Below are 6,000 nucleotides of genomic sequence, written 5' to 3' on the forward strand. Positions count from 1 at the left end.
TATAGTTATATATAGGTGTTTTGGGGCAATATTTTAAAAATGAGTTCACATTATTTACATTTATTTGAATCTTGCTTTTCTCTGCATATTGACAAGCTCACCAAGTCATTCTGTATAATTCTAAATCATTCTTTTTCATGACTATATAGGATTCCATGGCATATTGCTAAGTATATGTTATTTGTACCATTTTTCTCTACATGAACATGAATTTTGTTTCCAGAATTTTGTTTTGTTTTTAGCCATTAGAAATAATACTGCCAGCAAAAGACTTGTAGATATATAAATCAGAATAGGCCGGGCGCTGTGGCTCACGCCTGTAATCCTAGCTCTTGGGAGGCCGAGGCGGGCGGATTGCTCAAGGTCAGGAGTTCAAAACCAGCCTGAGCAAGAGCGAGACCCCGTCTCTACTATAAATAGAAAGAAATTAATTGGCCAACTGATATATATATATAAAAAAAAAAATTAGCCGGGCATGGTGGCGCATGCCTGTAGTCCCAGCTACTCGGGAGGCTGAGGCAGGAGGATCGCTTGAGCCCAGGAGTTTGAGGTTGCTGTGAGCTAGGCTGACGCCACGGCACTCACTCTAGCCTGGACAACAAAGTGAGACTCTGTCTCAAAAAAAAAAAAATAAAAAAATAAATAAATCAGAATAGAGTACATCCAGGATTTTCTTCTGTGTCCTGCCTCCACCTGCACTGTCTTCCTATTATGACTTTTCCATTTTCACCACTCCTATTGGCAGAATTGGGAAGACTCTCAAGATAATGACTGATAGGCCGGGCGTGATGGCTCACGCCTGTAATCCTAGCACTCTGGGAGGCCGAGGCGGGCGGATTGCTCAAGGTCAGGAGTTCGAAACCAGCCTGAGCAAGAGCGAGACCCCGTCTCTACTATAAATAGAAAGAAATTAATTGGCCAACTCATATATATTGAAAAAGTAAGCCGGGCATGGTGGTGCATGCCTGTAGTCCCAGCTACTAGGGAGGCTGAGGCCAGCAGGATCGCTTGAGCCCAGGAGTTTGAGGTTGCTGTGAGCTAGGCCGATGCCACGGCACTCACTCTAGCTGGGGCAACAAAGTGAGACTCTGACTCAGAAAAAAAAAAAAAAATAATGACTGATAATCATGCTCAGGAAACCCAGACCAGGTAAGAAGTAACTCTCAATATTCTGTTTTAGGCAATCCCTATGCCTAAGTTAATTCAAGTTTTGGCTGTCTGTGCCCTGTTTGGTTCAGGGAGACAGTAATTTCACAGCTAGAATTTGTCACTTTTAGCAATGGATGAGGCTGAGGAAATTTATGGAAACCTGCTCCTCTCTTCTAAGGCCTTGCAGAGGTACCCTCACTCTTTCATAGAGCTTTACTCTATGAAAGATAATCATTAAAATATTTTCCCAGACACCAGATTAGGGGTTAGGGATAGTTTGTTGAAACTATTGGGCCTCCTGACCCTTCAATTCACTCAACAAGAAGATATCTAAATTGTGAATCCAGAGATGTCACTTCCCATACCACTGGCCAATCCTAGGGCTAATAAGAGAGGTTGGCCAATGCATTTGGGCTTTGAAGTCATAATAATTTAGATTTGAATCTCTAGTCATATTTCTTAGTTGTGTGATTTTGGCTACCTCATTTTACTCCATGAGCATATGTTTATCAGCCATAAAATTGGATAAATCATAAATACCTGTAGAGCTACTGTGAGGATTACTCTTGGTTAGTCTAGCTAAACTTCTGTCAATTTTGTTGATCATTTCAAAGAATCAAATTTTCCTTAGTTAATTTTCTTTTTTGCCTTACTATTTTGCATTTCATTTATGCTCTAATTTTTTTTTTAGACAGGGTCTCACTATTTCCTGGCCTAGAGTACAGTGGCATGATCACAGATCACTGCAGCCTCAAACTCTTGGGTTCAAATGATCCTCCTACTTCACCTTCTGTGGGAGCTGGGACTACAGGCATACACCACCACGTCCAACTAATTAAAAAAAATATTTTTTTTTGTAGAGACGGGGTGGGGGGTGGCGGGTGGCGGGGGGAGGTCTCACTATGTTGCTCAGGCTGGTCTTGAACTCCTATAGCTCTTACCACCTCAGCCTCTCTCCTCAGCCTCCCAAAGTGTTAGGATTACAGGCATGAGCTACTGCATCCAGCCTTCAATCTTTATTATATCCTTCCTTCTGCTATTTCTTTATTCTTCTACTAGTTTACTAAGGTGGAAGGTTAGGTTATTAACCTTTCTTCTTTCTTAATCTTTCTTCTTTTTTAATATAGGCATTAATAGCTATAAATTTATTTCTTAATACTGCTTTAGCTTTAGTCTATAATTCTGGTTATATTATAATCTTGCTTTCGTTTATCTCAAAATATTTTCTAACTTCCCTTGTGATTTCTTTGACTCATTAGTTATTTAGGATTATATTGTTTAACTTTCCACATATTTTTTAATTTCCCAAATTTCTTTTTGTTGTTGATTTTTTTTTTTATATAATTAAAAATATTTTAGGGTGGTACCTGTAAGCCCAGAACTTTGGGAGGCTGAGGCGGAAAGATCACTTGAGCCCAGGAATTCAAGACCAGCCTGGGCAACATGATGAGACCCTGTCTCTACAAAAGATAGAAAAATAAGCCAGGTGTGGTGGTGTGCGTCTGTAGTCCTAACTACTTGGGAGGCTGAGGCAGCAGAATCACTTGAGCCCTGCAGTTTCAGGCTTCAGTGAGCTATGATTGTGCCACTGCACTCCAGCCTGGGTGATAGAAGAGGATCCTTGCTCAAAATTTTTTTTCTTAGAGGTGTGGTCTTAATGTTTCCCAGGTTGGCCTAAAACAATCCTCCTACTTCAGCCTCTCAAGTTGCTGGGACTATAGCTGTGTGCTGTGTCTGGCTTGTTCATTTTTCTTTAAGCATTTAGTAGAATTGACAAGTGAAGCCCACTGGGCCAGGGTATTCTGCTGTTGTTGGGTAGAATGTTCAATAGGTATCTGTTATGTCTGCTTGATCGACAGTGTTGTTTAAGTCCTCTATATCCTGTTGATTTTCTGCCTAGCTATACTATCCATTATTAAAAGTGGAATATTTAAGTCCACAAATATTGTTGATTGTATGTCTCTCTCTTCATTTCTCTCAGTTTTTACTTCATATATGTTGGAGCTCTGATACTAGGTGTGTATATTACAATTGTTATATCTTCCTGATATATTGCCCCTTTTACCATTATAAATGGTTTCTCTTGGCTGAGTGCAGTGGGTCACGCCTGTAATCCAAGCACTCTAGGAGGCTGAGGTGGGAGGAGCACTTGAGATCAGGAGTTCGAGACCAGCCTGAGCAAGAGTGAGACCCCATCTCTACAAAAAATAGAAAACTTAGCCAGGTAAGTTGGTACATGCCTGTAGTCCCAGCTACTTGGGAGGCTGAGGCAGGAGGATCCCTTGAGCCCAGGAGTTTGAGGTTGTAGAGTGCTATGATGATGCCACTGCACTCTACCTGAGGCGACACAGCGAGACTTTTGTCTGAAAATGGAAAAGAATTTTTTTTTTTTTTTTTTTTTTTTAAGGTTTTGCGTCTTCTGGCAAGGAAAAGAATTTTTGTTTTGAGCTTTTTCTTTTCCACTGTGGTGGATGTGGGGTACGAATTAGAACTAGTCTTGTTCACCACCCCTTATAACTGTATTATGTGGCTGCAGTTATTAATATTTGAGAGTTCCTACCTGAATCAGATAATAAAGAGTTTTATAGGAAACCCAGAGCTGATTAGGGAAGAGAATTGCTGGGGTACTCTTATGCCACTTCACTGCACTGGAACAGAAGAAATCAGTCATTTACCCAGGGCTAGTCTTTTGTTCTGGAACTTAACAGAGAAGCAAAGTGATTTTGAGAATGAAACTGTCAGAAATAGTCAAGTGTCACTTAACAAAAGGGTATGTTCTGCAATTTCATCATTGTGTGAGCATGATAGTGTACTTATATATACTCAGACAGTGTAGATTACTACACACCTAGGCTATATGGTATTTTATAAGCCTATTGCTCCTAGGCTTATAACATGTACAACTTGTTACTGTACTAAATACTGTAGGCAACTGTAACACAATGAGAAGTATTAATATTGATGTACCTAAACATATCTATGCTAGGCATGGTGGCTCATGCCTATAGTCCTAGCACTTTGGGAGGCTGAGGTGGGAGGATTGCTTGAGCTGCGGAATTTGAGACTGCAGTGAGCTATAATGATACCACTGCACTCTAGCCTGCACAAGAGAGCAAGACTCTACCGTGTTTCCCAGAAAATAAGATAGAGTCTTATATTTATTTTTCCTCAAGAAGACAACCTAGGGCTTATTTTCAGGGGATGTGTTATTTTTTTTAAGTAGGGTACAACAATCTACATTTATTTAAATATAGTTAAGTCGTCTTCTTCTGGAACATCATCATAACTCTCCAAACCCCGAATTCCATCCTGAATTTCTTGCGACTCTATATCCTTTAGAACCATTGGCCCCAATCTCTCATGTCGAGCAATAGAGCTCTCATGGGGCAGATGAGAAGGGCTGCTCATCTTCTTTACCGCTCCGCAAAGAAATCCATGGGTTGTGCTAGATATGCTGCGAGTTTAAGGTTACTGTGAGCTAGGCTGATGCCACAGCACTCTAGCCAGGGCAACAGAGTAAGACTCTCTCTCAAAAAAAAAAAAAAAAAAAAAGTCTGGACTTTCTTTCTTCAGTTTGCTATAATCCACATTCTTTGAGTGCAACTTGTATTGGTCATTAGGACCCAGTTTGTTCCAGGGTTCTGGGCTATTCTTTCCATCCCAACTAACATCTGGATTAAACAATGCCAGACACAAGACATACAGTGCTGCTCCAGTACCTTCAGCTCCAATAAATATAAAGAGTTGGATCAAGCTTGGATGCTTCTTGGCCTGACCGAGGATCTGGCGAAGCATGTTTGCTGCAGAGGTCTCCAGCCTAAAACGAGAGAAAAATAAACCTGCCTGCCAAGCCCTGAACTAAGTCTAGGTGAATGATTTTTTTTAAATTGTGGTAAATCCATACACTGAATAAAAATAAATGAGCTATTAAGCCACAAAGAGACCTGGATGAACCTTAAATATATGTTGCCAAATGAAGGAAGTATATATGAAAAGACTATATACTGTATGATTCCAACTACAGGACATTTTAGAAAAGGCAAAACTATAGAAACAGTAAAAAGATCAGTGGGTTACCAGGTGGAGAGATAGTGGGAGAAGGATCAATAAGTGAATACGAATTTTTAGGACAGTGAAACTATTTTGGATGATATTGAAATGGTAGATAAATGACATTCAAAACTCATGGAACTTGGGATTGCAAACAGTACAACCTCTGTGTAAAACAATATGGCAATTACCTCAAAAAGCTAAAAGTAGAACTACCATTTGATCCAGCAATCCCATTACTAGGCATCTACCCAAAGGAAAAAAAGACCTCTACACTAGAATGTTTATAGCAGCACAATTCGTAATTGCAAAGATGTGAAAACAACCCAAGAGCCCATCAATACATGAGTGGATTAATAAAATGTGGTATATGTATATCATGGAGTTCTACTGAGCCACAAAAAACAATGGTGATCTAGCACCTCTTATATAATCCTGGATATAGTTGGAGCCCATTGTACTAAGTAAAGTATCACAAGAATGGAAAAACAAGCACCACATGTACTCACCATCATTGGTATTAACTGATCAACACTTATGTGCACATTTAGTAGTAACATTCATCAGGTGTCGGAGAGGGGGGAGGAAGGAGGAGGAGATGGGTATATTCACACCTAATGGGTGCTGTGTGCACCATCTGGGGGATGGATATGCTTGAAGCTCTGACTTGGGCGTGGCAAAGGCAATCTATGTAACCTAAACATTTGTATCCCTGTAATATGCTGAAATACATTTTTAAAAAACCCCATGGAAAGGCCGGGCGCTGTGGCTCACGCCTGTAATCCTAGCTCTTGGGAGGCC

General features: G+C 40.3%; 1 pseudogene; it reads right to left on the minus strand.

Moving 5' to 3' along the window:
• Window positions 1-3,535: 3,535 nt before the first annotated feature.
• Window positions 3,536-5,188, minus strand: LOC142863518 (cytochrome c oxidase subunit NDUFA4 pseudogene; annotated as a pseudogene).
• Between the last annotated feature and the right edge of the window lie 812 nt (window positions 5,189-6,000).

This window comes from Microcebus murinus, chromosome 22, assembly GCF_040939455.1.
Source record: "Microcebus murinus isolate Inina chromosome 22, M.murinus_Inina_mat1.0, whole genome shotgun sequence".
Lineage (NCBI taxonomy): Eukaryota > Metazoa > Chordata > Mammalia > Primates > Cheirogaleidae > Microcebus > Microcebus murinus.